General features: G+C 42.8%; 1 long non-coding RNA gene across 2 annotated transcripts in view; it reads left to right on the top strand.

The window, feature by feature from the left end:
* LOC140470791 (uncharacterized) overlaps positions 1-13,631 on the top strand; it is a 212,184-nt gene extending 198,553 nt beyond the window's left edge. The window contains exons 1-3 of one of the 2 annotated variants that reach the window (XR_011956710.1): positions 4,423-4,557; positions 5,201-5,255; positions 13,049-13,631. This is a non-coding gene — a long non-coding RNA (uncharacterized lncRNA). Of the gene's footprint in view, positions 1-4,422; positions 4,558-5,200; positions 5,256-13,048 lie in introns of those variants that run through there. The other variant, XR_011956709.1, reaches the window with a different exon arrangement.
* Positions 13,632-15,694: the final 2,063 nt, after the last annotated feature.

Consider the following 15,694-nt stretch of genomic DNA (forward strand, 5'->3'; position numbering starts at 1 on the left):
CCCAACATTACTACTGTGTTAGTTGTGTGAACATTTGTGAACAGAGAACAACACTATGTTAGAGATTTTTGAGTCGTTTTTGTTCCCCATTTTAAAGTCCCTTTTTTGTTGTTAGTGACATATGGTCCTCTTTACCAACCTATTTCCCCCTTTACACATTTATTAGTGCTTCAACAGTTTTTTTTTTCTTTAATGGCCTCCACAACATTACTGTTTTCTTCATTTGCTCTTTGTTAGTCAAATCCCTTTTCCCTGCCATTGGCTGTATTTAGATCTGTTTGCAACCTTCACGTCTTTCACTGTATATCTTCCCAAATTTTAGGCCTTTTCTTTGGATCAAAAACTATCTTGAATGGCCGTTTCAAGTTTCACAACATCCTTTCCATAGGAGAGAAACTAAAACTGCACATAATATTCCAAAACTGGCATAACCAATGTTCTGTACACCCACAATGTGTCCTCCTAAATTACATACTCAAAGCTCTGACCAGAAAAGGAAAACATATCAAATGCCTTCTTTGCTATTCTATCTAACTATAACTCTACTTTCAAGCAACAATGAATCTGCATTCCAACGTCTCTTAGTTCAGCAACACTCTACAGAACCTTAATATTAAGTGTGTAAGTCCTGCCCCGATTTGCCTTTCCAAATTGCTGCACCTCATATTGATTTAAATTGAACTCAATAAGCCACTCCTGGGACCAGTGGCCCGTCTGATCAAGATCCTGCTGTATTCTGAGGTAGCCTTCTTTGCAGGCCACTACAGCTCCAATTTTTGTGTAATCTGCAAACTTATTAACAATAGGTGCACCTTCACAACCAAAATCATTCATAATAATGTGGAGGGGCTGGTGTTGAACCGAGGTGTGCAAAGTTAAAAATAACACAAGGCCAGGTTATACTCCAACAGATTTATTTGGAAGTAAACCCTTTCAGAGCATCGACACCTGACAGAGGAGCAGCACTCTGAAAGCTTCTACTTCCAAATAAACCTGTTGGACTATAACATGGTGTTGTCATGTTTTTAACCAAAATCATTTATATAAATAATGAAAAGCAGTGGACCCAGCACTGATTCTTGTAGCACATGACTTGTCACAAGCCTCCAGTCTGAAAAGCATCCCACAGCCACCACCCTCTGTCTTCTACCTTCGTACAAGTTCTGTATTCAAATGGCGAGTTCTCCCTGTATTCGATGTGATCCAATCTTGTTAATCAATTTCCCATGGGGAACCTTGTCAAACGCCTTACTGAAGGCTATATAGATCACATCCACCACTTTGCCCCCATCAGTCCTCTTCCTTACCAATTCAAAAAAAAAGTTGAGTTAGTGATACATGACTTCCCAGTGGACTTTTAAAAATATGTAAACCCTGTCTCTCACAATCCCCTCAACTGTGTGCCTACTGTTGATGTTGCGCTCACTGTTCAATAGTTCCCTGGCTTTGCCTTACCACCTTTCTTAAACAGTGGTACTACATTAGCCAACCTCTAGTCTTTTTGCACCTCAACTGTGACTATCGATGATACAGATATCTCAGCAAGGGGCCCAACAATCACTTCCCTCGCTTATCACCATGTTCCACGGTACACCTGATCAGGTGCTCATGCTTTATCCACCTTTTATGTTTAAAAACATCCAGCAGCACCTCATCTGTATTATGAACATTTTTCAAAATGTCACCATCTATTTCCCACATTCTACATCTTCCATTTCCTTCTCCTCAGTAAGAACTTGCTTAATATCTCCACATTTCCTGTTGTTCCACACATAGGCTGCCCTGCTAATATTTACTGAGCCCTTTTGTCCTTCATGTATTTATAAAATCTGTTTAAATTCTCCTTAACAATATTTGCCAAAGGTATCCTATATCCCTTTTTTGCCCTCCTGATTTCCATCTTAAGTTTTTCCCTATTGCTGTCAACCTCTACTGTATTTAACTAATATATGCTTCCTTCTCATTCAGGCCAAAACCTCAACTTCTTTTCTCATCCAGCATTTCCTACACTTACCAGTCATGCCTTTCACTCAAACAGGAACATACTGTCCCTAGACCCTCGTTTTCACATTTTTGAAAGTTTCCCATTTTCCAGCCATCCCTTTGCCTGTGAACATCTGCCCTCAGGCGATGTTTAAAGGTTCTTGATTAATACTCTCAAGATTGGCCTTGCTCCAAATTAGAAATTTAACTTTGAGATCTGGTTTATCCTTTTCAATAACAGTTTTTAATTATGGTCACTGGCCACAAAATGCTCCCCCACTGCCACATCATTATATCCCAAGTGTACGTCAAGTTTTGCACCTTGGCTGGAAGGTACATTCACTTACTGAATCAGAAAATTTTCTTGTACACACTTAAGGAATTGCTCTCTGTTGAAACCATTAACAAAATGGCAGTCCCAATCTATGTTTGAAATGTTAAAATCCCTCACCATAACGACACCAGTATTCCTGCAGATCTAAGATCTCCTTACAAATTTGTTTCTCATTTCCTGATGACTGTTGGGGTGTCTACAGTCCAATCCCAATAAGGTGATCAAACCCTTTCTTATTTCTCAGTTCCACCCAAATAATTCCCAGGAAAATCCTCCCTAAGTATATCTGTCATCTTATCTCTTACCAAACACGTCACTCCCCATTTTCTCTTGTTGCCCGCCTCCCCCCATTGTTTGATTCCTGGAACATTAAGCTGCAGTTGTGTCCATCCCTAAACCATGTTTCTGTAATTGCTATGATATCCCAAGACCAATCCCATTTTCCTAACCATGTCCTGAGATCATCGTTCTTCCCTGTTAGGCCTCTTTTATTGAAATAAACGCAGTTTAATTTATGAATCCTACCTCATTCTCTGCTATGTTCCTGCCTGCCCTGACTGTTTGACTTGTCAACTATACCAGCCTCAAATCGATCTCTTTCCTCATTATCTCCCACCCCCACCCTTACTAGTCTAATCCCTCCCCAGCAGCTCCAGGAAATGTCCCTGTCAGTATATTAGACCCCTTCCAATTCAGCTGCAATCCATCCTTTTTATACAAGTCACGTCTTCCCCAGAAGAGATTCGAATGATCCAAAAATGTGAACCCTTCTCCCCTGCACCAGCTCCTGACTTGGCATTACCTTACTCTATCATTCTACTCCTACCCTCACTCGCTCGGAGCAGCGGGAGTAACCTACATGTTACTACCGGAGAGGACCTCACTTCTAAATTCTTGCCTCTCTTACTTATTCGGAATCTAATCCTTTCCCCTTCCTATGTAGTTAGTTCCAATGTATACTCCGGCTGGTCCCTCTCCCTTTTGTGTTTATCCTGCACTCTCTCCAAGATATCCTTGATCTTGGCACCAGGGAGGCAACACACTATTCTGATTTCACGCTGTCGGCCTCTCTGTGCCGCTGACAAAGAGATTCGAGTTTTGTAATTTGTAAAAGGAGAACCTTCCAAATCGCGACTACTTCCATCTAAAACGATAAAGGCAGCTGATGTCAGGGAACAACGCCTTGTTATCGGACAAGTTCCCGTCCAAGGCACTCACCATGCTGACTTGGAAATAAAACCGCTTTCTCTCACTATCACTGGATCAAGACCCTGGACCTCCTCTGTGTTCATAGCATTGTGGGCAGCACATGGACAACGGCTGTTCCAGAAGGTGGCTCAACACCGCTTTCTCAAAGAGATGGAGAATAAATGGTAGGCTCAGCCAGCGACATCCACTTTCCAGGAGTGAATAAACAAAAACAGCTGGGGTCTCTTTTTGTTTTACAATACATCACAAGGTTTCTGTCTGCAGCATACACGACACTAAAATCTGTCATCCACTACAAACTAAATCGAGTCCCAGAGATGTTGTTGCACACCTGGTCTGACTTTTGCACGGGCCTCCTGATCCAGAAATAAGCACTGACACTGTGATGCAAGACTCTCTCCATCATTTATTTTCTGCCTTCATAAGAATGTTCCACTTATTCCATCTCTCTGTATGTTACTTTGGGCAAGAAATGAATATTTGTGGATGAAGGTCAGCAGGATTGAATATCATAGTTAACATTCGATCAGACGTGATGTTTTTGAATGGGGGAGCAGAGGGGATGGGCTGAGTGGCCGCCAGATCGTCCGCCCCCTGATCAGATTGTGAGAGAGCCGGATGGAGGAGTTATTAACATGACCCGGGGATGAGCTCCATTGGAGCGTATTAAAGGGATAATTCCCAGCTTGAAACCTTCTCTAGCCTTTCTCTCACAGCCCCAATTGCTTTGCTCCAACTGAGAGAAATGGGAATTGGGGAAATGACCAATTGATGTTTGTTTCTGGGAAGCTTTGGGAAAGCAGCGCGTGCGCGGTGATTGTTCGTGAGTAGAGGAGCGCATGCGTGAGGCCCACCCCCAGCGCTGCCATTGAGGAGCATTTACTCAGTCAGTACAAGAGGTTTGTTTGAAACAGACCGCAATGGAGAGATCAGCGCCCAGGGAAGGGAGGGAACAGCAGGCTCCTTCCAGCAGCACATCGGGATGGGAGCCTGGGACACAGAGGGGGCTCCGAGACCGGGATTTATTCGGGGTGAGTTCAGGGAGAACCGGGGGCTGTTTGTAAGAGGCCAAGCGGAGCAGGAACTGGTCCCGGAACTTGGAGTGAGCGGGCTGGGGGGAAGAGAGAGGCCTTTCTCGGGCTGTGTGTGGGCCTGCTGAGGGAGGCAGAGCGGGAAGAAGCTGCTGTGAGATATTCTAGTGGTTTTTAATTTCCTAAACACTGATGGGAATTCATTGTTTGGCTTCTGTTTCACGCTGTTTGTTGCGAATAGACATTGAGATAAAGGATAGTAGAATCAAATGTGATAATCCTGTGAAGCATAAATATAGCAGACACCGGATAAATGTCTCCAAGTATGTGAAATCGTGCCCAGTTTTTGTTTTTCAACAGTTAGTGTATTGGACATTGAACTGGGGAATCATTATGTTTGTGGAGCTGTGCATTTGTTGGTTAGTTTATTTTTATCTAAGTAAAATATTTTAGAATTTGGGAAACAGTAAATGATTGGAAGGACTTCATGCTCGAGTGGAACCAGGATCAGGTCTGTTCACCTCACCCTGTTCAAAAACATAGAATTATAATGATCACGACCTGAATATTGCATTGATCATTTGATATCTTCCTACTCAGCTGCTAGTGATGTACAGGAGCTCTCTCTTTTGTCTTTGTCCAGGCAAATATTTGATGGACCAATCCAAGTTTGACCAGCTGCTTCTCACACCCAGCAGGTATGTTACCACTGTCAGAGAGGAGAATGTCCTTTCCTCTGTCTGAGTGGATTGAGTCAGACACGCATTGAGCTCCATTCCCAGAAGTACACATTCAATCCAAGAGTTAAACACAACTGACAATATATAAATCTATATTATTTTGCCCTCTTCTCAGTGCATACCACCTCAGTGATGGCAAATTCCATTATCCAAAGCCAATTATCATTCATAAGATTAAGCAGTTTAGACTGTATGCTTATAATAAATATACATTTAATGACCTGCATTAAATCCATACATAGATTTGGAATTTTAAAATTACATCAATATGAACAAATTGATCATGCTGTTACATTGTTATAACAAATATATAACATATATGAAGTAGATATTGAGTTCAGATGTAGAAGCAAAGTTGGACATTTATGAGTAACTGAGCAGAACAAACTTATTCTTTTGATAAATATTTGTCCTGTATAAAGACAATCAAACAATGTAAATTTCAAATGAACCTCTTGGTCAAGCCTTATCTACAGAGGATGCTTCTAGAGAGGATGCTAAATGCTCATTCACATACGTATATACACATCTGTCTCTGTCTCTTTCATTCTCACTCAGCCTGGTGTTGATGAAAAGAGAGTAGCATCCATATACTCGACTTGTCACTGCACACCGAGCAAAACTGGCACTATAGGTATGCAAAGGCCGATAACTGCAGAACTAAACTCAAATTGGCATTTACACTAAGACACTGGCAGTGAGTGAAAGACAATTAGAATCCCAACAATTAGTGGAAACTCTTATGGAGAACAGAATGAGAATAGAATGTCCCAGTGCAGACACAACAGGCTGATTGGCTGTACCAATTCTGTGATTTAGTCAGAAGTCACAAAATGCATAAGACATTAAGGCCCAATCTCAACACCCTAAACACTATTATCAGATTGAATCACAGTCGCAGAATATTATCTCATTCATGGGGTGGGGGCATCACTGACTCAGCCAGCATTTATTGCCCATCCCTAACTATCTATGCAGCCACATTGATGTGGGTCTGGAGTCACATGCAGGCCAGACAAGGGAAGGATAGCAGTTTCCTTCATTCAAGGACATTACTAAACCAGATGAGTTTTTCTGGCAATCAACAATAGATTCATGGACATCAGGAACGATGAAGGGCTTTTGCCTGAAACATCGATTTTACTGCTCCTTGGATGCTGCCTGAACTGCTGTGCTCTTCCAGCACCACTAATCCAGAACCCCTATATTCTATGTTTGGACCAATAAAGAAGAGCATACTAAATGCCTTCTGCATTATCCTTTCGACCAGAGATTCTGCTTTCAAGGAACTGTGAACCTGCACTCCATGGTCTTTTTGTTCAGCAATACTCCCCAGGACCTTACCATTAAGTGTATAACTCCTGCCTTGATTTGCCTTTCCAAAATGAAGCACCTCAAATTTATCTGAATGAAACTTCATCTGCCACTGCTCTGCCCAGTGGCTTATAAGATCATGATCCTGTTGTACTCTGAGGGAACCTTCTTTGCTGTCCACTACTATACCAATTTTCATGCCATCTGCAAACCTTTTATGTTCATATTCAAATCATTCATATTAGTGATGAAAAGCAGTGAACCCAGCACCAATCCTTGAGGCACACTACTGCTCACAGGTCTGTAGTCTGAAAGGTAACCGTCCACCACCACCCTCTGTCTTCCACGTTCAAGCCAATTCTGTGTCCAAATTGCTAGTTCTCCCTGATTTTCATGTGATCTGACCTTGCTAACCAGTCTACAATGTGGAAACTTGTTAAACGTCTTACTGAAGCCCACATAGATCACGTCCATCGCTCTACTCTGATCAATCATCGAGTCAAAGAGACGTACAGCACGGAAACAGACCCTTCAGTCCAACTTGTCCATGCCGACCAGCTATTCCAACCCAATGTAGTCCACCTGCCAGCATCCAGTCCATATCTTTCCTATTTGTATATAAATTAAGATACTTTTTAAAAATTTGCAATTGTACTAGCCCCCACCACTTCCTCATGCATTTCATTCCATGCACCTACCTCCCTCTGCATGAAAACCTTGCCACTTAGGTCTCTTTTATATCATTTCCATCTCACCCTAAATCTGTGCCCTCTTGTTCTGGACTCCCCCATCCCAGGCAACATACCTTGTCTATCTCCTATCCATGACCTTCATGGTTTTATCAACCTCTATAAGGTCACTCGTCAGCCTCTGATGCTCCAGGAAAAACTGCCCCAGCCTATTCAACTTCTCCTTCTAGCTCAAATCCTCCAATCCTGGCAACATCCTTGTAGATCTTTTCTGAACAGCATCCTTCTGATAGGAAGGAGACCAGAATTGCATGCAATATCCCAAAAGTGGCTGAACCGATGTCCTGTAGAGCTGCAAAATGTACTCCATACTCTGACCAATAAAGGAAAGCATACAAAACGCCTTCTTCACTGTCCTATCTACCTGCAACTCCACTTTCAAACTCCAAGGTCTCATGTTCAGCAACACTCCCTAGGACCTCACCATTAAGTGTATAAGTCCTGCTAAGATCTGTTTTCCCAAAATGCAGCACTTCGCATTTATCTGAATTAAACTCCATCTGCTACTTCACAGCCCATTGGCCCATCTGATCAAGATTCCGTTGTAATCTGAGGTAACCTTCTTCGCTGTCCACTACGCTTCCAAGTTTGGTGTCACCTGCAAACTTACTAACTGTACCTCCTATGCTCACATACAAATCATTTATATAACAACGAATAGTAGTAGATACAGCACCAATCGTTATAGCACTCCACTAGTCACGGGCCTCCAGTCTGAAAAGCCACCTTCCACTACCACCCTCTGTCTTCTACCTTTTGAGCCTGTTCTGTATCCAAAAGGCGAGTTCTCCCTGTATTCAGTGAGATCTAACTTTGCTAACCAATCTCCCATGGGGAAATCCTCTTCGTTACCTCTTCAGAAAACTCAATTGAGTTTGTGAGTCATGATTTCCCACACACAAAGCCATGTTCACTGTCCCGAATCAGTCCTTGCCTTTCAACATACGTATAAATTCTGTCCCTCAGGATTCCCTTCAACATCTTGCTCAACACCAATGGCAGGCTTACCAGCCTAAAGTTCCCTGGCTTTTCCTTACCACCTTCCTTAAATAGTATTACCACGTTAGCCAACCTCTAGTCTTCTGACGCCTCATCTGTGACTATCCTGATAAAAATATCCCGGCAAGGGACACAGCAATCACTTTGGTAACTTCCCACAGAGTTCTAGGATATGCCTGATCAGGTCCTGGGGATTTATCCACCTTTATGCATTTCAAGACATCCAGTACTACTTCCTCTGTAATATGGACATCTTTCAAGATGTCACCATCTATTTCCCCACATTCTATATCTTCCATGTCCTCCACAGTAAACAGTGATGCAAAATACTCTTTTAGTATCTCTCCCATCTTCTGTGGCTACACACAAAGGCCACCTTGCTGATCCTTGAGGGGCCCAATTCTCTCCCTAGTTACCCTTTTGTCCTTAATGTATTCATAAAATCCCTTGGCATTTTCCTTAACCCTGTTTGCAAAAGTTCTCATGTCCCCTTTTTGCCCTCCTGATTTCCCTTTTACTTATACTCCTCCTGCCTTTTCCTCTTCTAAGGATTCACTTGATCTCTGCTGTCTATGCTTGACATATGTTTCCTTTTTTCTCTGGACCAAAACCTCAATTTCTCCATCATCCAGCATTCTCTACACTTTCCACTGCAGGCAACAGAAAATCGAAATGAATATCTCTCTCCCATGAAGTCATTGTGGTCTGCAGCAGTCAGAAACATCCAGGTAACAATTCCACTCCCATTCAGACAGAATTCCATTTCCATAAATGTATCATGGTGGCAGAGGAGCTGCCACCCCCACCTTTATCACAACATCATTCTCCATTTCTCCAACTTTCAGGAACAGATTTTTTTTAATGACTCTTATCTTCATAAAAAAGGCTTCTTGTGCGCCATTGTTTCAAATTAGCTTTCATCTTATCGAAATGGCCCTGCATTCCTATGAAATCTGAAAAAAATGCAAGTAAACTCAATCCAGTTTTCTCAAATACTCAATGCGATCACGTAATCGTAATTTGAAACAAGAGTACAAAAGATTTAGTGAGATAATAGAACTTATAACATGACAGTGCAGTACACTATTGCATTTTCATCCAGATGTTTATCCAATGACCATTTAAAAGCCCTTAAAGTTGGCAAGTCTACGACAGTTGCAGGCAGAATATTCCACGCCTCAATTACTCGGAGTAAAGAAAAGAGCTGTGCAAGAAGGATGGTTTGCACCTAAGTTGGAAGGGGGCTAATATACTGGCAGGTAGATTTGCTAGAACTGCTTGGGAGGATTTAAACTAATAAGGTGGGGGTGGGACCAAGGGAGTTGGTGAGGAAAGAGATCAATCTGAAACTGGTACAGTTGAGAACAAAGGCCAGTCAAACAGTTACGGCAGGCAGGGACAAAGCCGAGAACAAGGCAGGACTGATAAATTAAACTGCATTATTTTCAATGCAAATGGCCTAACAGGGAAGGCAGATGAATTCAGGACATGGTTAAAACAGAGGACTGCGATATCATAGCAATTACAGAAACATGGCTCAGGGTTGACAGGATTGGCAGCTTAATGTTCCAGGATGTAAATGCTACAGGACAGAAAGGGATGCAAGAGAGGAAGGGAAGCGTCATTTTTGATAAGGATTACCACTGCAATATCCACAACTCTACCAACCTTTGTGTCATCTGCACATTTACTAACCCGTCCTTCTACACCCTCATCCAGGTCACTTATAAAACTGATAAACAGCAGTGGACCCAAAATAGATCCTTGCAGTACACCACTAGTAACTGAACTCCACGATGAATATTTCCCATCAATCACCATCCTGAAGAAGGGCTCATGCCCAAAACATCAATTCTCCTGCTCCTTGGATGCTGCCTGACCTGCTGCACTTTTCCAGCAACACGCTTTCAGCTAGCCAATTTCTGAACCAAACCGCTAAATCACCCTCAATCCCATGCCTTCATATTTTGTGCAGTAGCCTACCATTGAAAAAATTACTGAAAACACCTTATCTAATACTTTACTGAAATCCATATACACTGCACCAACTGCTTTCCCCTCATTCACCTGTTTGGTCACCTTCTCAAAGAATCCAATAAGATTTGTGAGGCATGACCTACACTTCACAAAGCCATATTGACTGTTCCTAACCACCATATTCCTATCAAGATGATTATAAATCCTGTCTCTTCTAGCCTTTTCCAACACTTTACTCACAGCCAAAGTAATGCTCACTGGTCTATAATTACCAGGGTGATCTCTACTTCCCTCTTGAACAAGGGGACAACATTTGTTACCTTCCAATCTTCTTGCACTATTCTTGTAAACAATGATGACCTAATGATCAAAGACAAAGGCTCTGCAATCTCCTCCCTGGCTTCCCAGAGAATCCTAGTATAAATCACATCTAGCCCGGGAGATTATCTATATTCACATTTTCCAGCAATGTTAACTCCTCCTCCTTGTGAACCCATATCCCATCTAGTCTAGTAGCCTGTATCTCAGTACTATCCTTGACAACATTGTCTTTTTCAAGTTTTATGGTTTTCCTTGATCCTTTCTGCTGGACACTTCTCTTGTACCCTCCTGGCTCCTTTTAATTCTCTCTTCAGGCCTTTCCTGGCTAGCTTGTAGTTCTCAAGCACCCTAACTGTGCCTTCACGTCTCATCCTAACAGAAGCCTCCACCTTCCTCTTGACAAGAGATCAGCTTTCTTAGTAAACCATGGCTCCCTCAGACACCCCCTTCCTCCTTGCCTGACAGGTATATGCCAATCAAGGACACGCACGAGCTGTTCCTTGAATAAGCTCCACATTTCAATTGTGCCTATCCCCTGCAGTTTCCTTCCCTATCCTACGCATCATAAATCTTGTCTAATTGCATCATGATTGCCTTTTCCCCCAGTTATACATCTTGCCCCTGCAGTATAAACAGATCCCCCTTTCCTTCATAAAGTAAACATAACCGAATTGTGGTCACTCTCACCAAAGTACTCACCTACCTCCAAATCTAACACCAGTACCAAATCCTTCATAGCCCCGACCCTGGTTGGTCTGTCTACATACTGTTTCAGGAAACCCTTCTACACACATTGGACAAAAACTGACCCATCTGAAGTTCTCAACATATAGTATTTCCAATCAATACTTTGAAAGTTAAAGTCCCCCGTAACAACTACCCTGTTACACTGCTCCTATCCAGAATCATCTTTACAATCCTTTCCTCTACATCTCTGGAACTATTCTGAGGCCTATAGAAAACTCCCAACAGCGTGACCTCTCCTTTCCTGTTTCTAACCTCAATCCATGCAACCTCATTAGAAAAGTCCTTTCGGCCACCATAATACTGTCCTTGACTAACAATGCCACACCTCCCCCTCTTTTTGTACCATCTTCTCTGTTCTTACTGAAACCTCGAAGTCCTGGAATCTATGACCGCCATCTCTGTCCCTGCTCGATCCATGTCTCTGAAATGACTGCAATAGCAAGATCCCAGGTACCAACCCATGCTGCAAGTTCACCCACTTCTTCTGGATGCTCCTGGCGTTGAGGTAGACACACTTCAAACCACCTTCCTGCTTGCCAGTGCACACTTGCGACACTGAAACCATATTTCTAACCTAACTATGCTCAACCTGTGGACACGGTAACTACAATTTAGATTCCCATCCCCCTACTGAATGTGTTTAAACCCTCCCAAAGAGCATTAGCAAACATCCCCTAGGATATTGGTATCACTTTGACCATAATTTTTGGTGTAGACCATAATTTTTGTCGAGGTCCCACCTACCCCAATTATCGAGGTATCCAAACCTCTCCCTCCCATACCATCCCTTTAGCCACGTGTTCAACTCCTCTCTCGCCTCTCGCTATCATGTGGCACGGACAACAAATCAGAGATAACAACTCTGTGTTTGTTCTAGCTCCAAGCTTCCACCCGAGCTCCCTGACTTTCTGTCTTAAATCCCCGTCTCTTTTCCTACCTGTGTTGTTAGTGCGTATGTGGATCACGACTTGGGGCAGCTCCCCCTCCTCCTTCAAGGATCCTGAAAACACGATTTGAGACATCATGAACCCTGGCATCTAGGAGGGAACACACCAACCATGAGTCTGTCTCACTCCCACAGAACCTCCTATATTTCCCTTTAACAATGGAGAACCCAATGATGAATGCACTCTTCCTCTCTTCCCACCCAAACCCCCCTCCCCCACACACCCCCCCCTTCTGAGCAACAGGGACAGACTCTGTGCCAGAGACCTGTACCCTGTTGCTTACCATTGGCATGTTTCCCCCACCCCCCCACTAACAGTATCCAAAATGATATATTTGTTATTAAGGGCAACGGCCACAGTGGATCCCTGCAGTGTCTGCTAGTTCCCTTTCAGTCCCCTGATTGTAACCCATTGGCCTTTCTTCTTCTTTACCTGACCTGTGACTATCTCTCAGTAACTCCTCACAAGATAATGTAGATTCCGGAAGCTGCTCATTTATCTTTTTACAAGAAGAGTTCAAACGTTACATTCTTCAAAAAAATTTAGTTTGGCTGTTCCAATTTCCACCACCTGCATGAGAGAAAATCAAAGTCCTTCTGCCTTCCGCCTCCCCTCCATAGAGCGACACAAGTGTCTGAATGATGGTGAGCACCATTACAATACAGTGGAGGGTAATTAACACCTACCTTTTGGTTAGATTAGATTCCCTACGGTTTGGAAACTGGCCCTTCAGCCCAAACAGTCCATACTGACCCTCCGAAGAGGAACCACCCAGAATCATTTCCCTCTGACTAATGCACCCTACACTTTGGGCAATCGAGCATGGCCAATTCACCGGACCTTTGGACTGTGGGAGGAAACTGGAGCACCCAGAGGATATGCACGCAGACACAGGGAGAATATACAAACTCCACACACAGTTACCCGAAGCTGGAATCGAACCTGGGACCCTGGTTCTGTGAGGCAGCAGTGGTAACAACTGAGCCACTGTGCCACTACTTAAACTTTACTTCGACAGTCTCCAAATCATTATATCATTGTGCACTGAAAAAATAAACAAATTCTGACCTTGATCAAGTGGGTCAGTGGGCCAAGAAGTGACAGATTCAGTTTCTTTTAGACACGTGAGGTGTTAGATTTTGGTAAGACAAACCAGGGCAGGACTTATACACTTAATGGCGGGGCCTTGGCGAGTGTTGCTGAACAAAGAGACCTCTGGGTGCAGCTGCATGTTTTCTTGAAAGTAAAGTCATAGGTAGACAGGGCAGTAAAGAAAGCATTTGGCATGCTTGCCTTCATTGGTCAGAACATTGAGTGTAGGACTTGGGCTGTACAGGACATTAGTGATGCCACTTTTAGGAGATTGTGTGCAACGCTCATCTCCCTTCTCCAGGAAGGATGGTGTTAAACTTGAGATGGTGCAGAAAAGATTTACAAGCATGTTATAGAGATATGGAGTCATACAGCATAGAAAAAGATCCTTAAGCCCACCATGTCCATGATGTCCAACAAACAGCAAACTGCATTCATCCCATTTACCTGCACTTGGCCCATAGCTGACTATGTCCTGGTTTCTTAAAAGGGCATATCCAGATGCTTCTTTCTATGCTGTGAGAGTATTCCACCACACACACAGGCAGCACGATCCAAACTTTACCCACCCTCTAGATCAAAATATTTTTCTTAGATATCCTCTAAACTGCTTTCTCCACACCTTCAACTTGTATTCTCTGGTCTTAGACACATCTGCCAAGGGGAGAAAGATTCTCACAATGTACTCCGTCTGCACCTTTCACAATTTTGTATATCTCAGTCAGATCCTTCCTCAACACTTCTGCTCAGAGGAAACCAAACCCAGCTCATACTGTTTCGCCTTTTGACGGAGACTTTCCATCCTCTCCAGCCAATCCCATCCTTCTAATTGTGTGGCAATCTGAACTGAACACAGTATTTGATCTGTTTTATAAAGGTGGAATAAGACGTCCTTGCTCTGACATTCAACAGCTCAGGTACTGAAAGAACGCATTCTGTATGCTTTCTTCAGCAGCCTGTCTGCCTGCACTGACACCCTCTGTGGGGTCGGGTACATTTTGGCGCTGAACAGTTGGCCCCGCCGTTTTGGCTCTAAACTATTTTGATGCTCATTACTTTGGCGCTGAGCTGTTTTGGCGCCAATTCATAATAAAAATAAAAGTCTTGTTTGGTGAAAGAAGAGGGGATGACCCAATGTAATTTTCTCAACTAGCAAGAGTTGATAGTCAAAGCTGTAATGACCCGCTTGTAGATTCAAATCTCATTTTGTAATCATTTTCTCATTTAACAATTGTTAATAGTCATCTACTGCCTTGATGGTACTTAAGCCCTTCTGTCTTCACATTGGAAAGCTCTAATACAATTTTCTTTCGATTTTCTTGTAGAGCCCATACCAGAAATGGTTGAAAACATTCCAAGCAAAAAAGACAAACCAACATTTTCACATGATGGTTTGATAAATGTAGCAAAATGTAGAAATTCCTTTTTATAATGAATAAGTTAAAATAATGAATAAAAAAGAATTAGATTTCTTTCTTACAATGCAATAAAAATGAATTTCTTACGGGCTCTACATTTTTTTTTATTCTGAATTGATGCCAAATCAGCTCAGCACCAAAACAGTTTAGAACCAAACTGGCAGGTCCAAATGATCAGTGCCAAAAGGGCGGTGCGAAGTAGTCCCATTCCACCTTCTGTGATCTATAGACTTGTATACCAAGGCCCCTTTTGTCCTCAGTACTGTCAAGGGACCAATCCTTCATTGTGTAATTCTTTGCCGTATTAGACCTTCCAAAATGCATTACCTCACATTTATCAGGATTAAATTCCATCTGTCATTGCAGTGCCCAATGTTCTCATGCTGTAGCCTGAGACCCTCCCCCTCACTGTCAACACCACCACTAACTTTAATGTCATAGAGCAAAGAACAGTATTGCACAGGAACAGGCCCATTGCATTCCAAGGCTGCACTGACACAAATAATATTTCTGCATGAAAACTTCATCTGTTCGACATTCATATCCAATTGTTAATATGTTCGTAACAAGCAGCAAGGGTCCCAGCACTGATCCCTGTGGTACACCACTGGTCACAGGCTACCAATCACAAACACAACCCTCCACCATTATAGATTGCATCCTGGCTGCAAGCTCATTTCAGATCCAATTTGCTTGAGACTCCAAGAGCCGAGTTGGACCAATCTTTTATATGGGACTTTGTCAAAGGCTGTCGGGGTGGTCTGTACCTGGCCAGAATAGAGTGGCCCATGTCTGTTAACACAAACTGGCCTTTAAGAATTAAACAGCAGGAT

The sequence above is a fragment of the Chiloscyllium punctatum genome, chromosome 52, assembly GCF_047496795.1.
Source record: "Chiloscyllium punctatum isolate Juve2018m chromosome 52, sChiPun1.3, whole genome shotgun sequence".
In the NCBI taxonomy this organism is placed as follows: domain Eukaryota; kingdom Metazoa; phylum Chordata; class Chondrichthyes; order Orectolobiformes; family Hemiscylliidae; genus Chiloscyllium; species Chiloscyllium punctatum.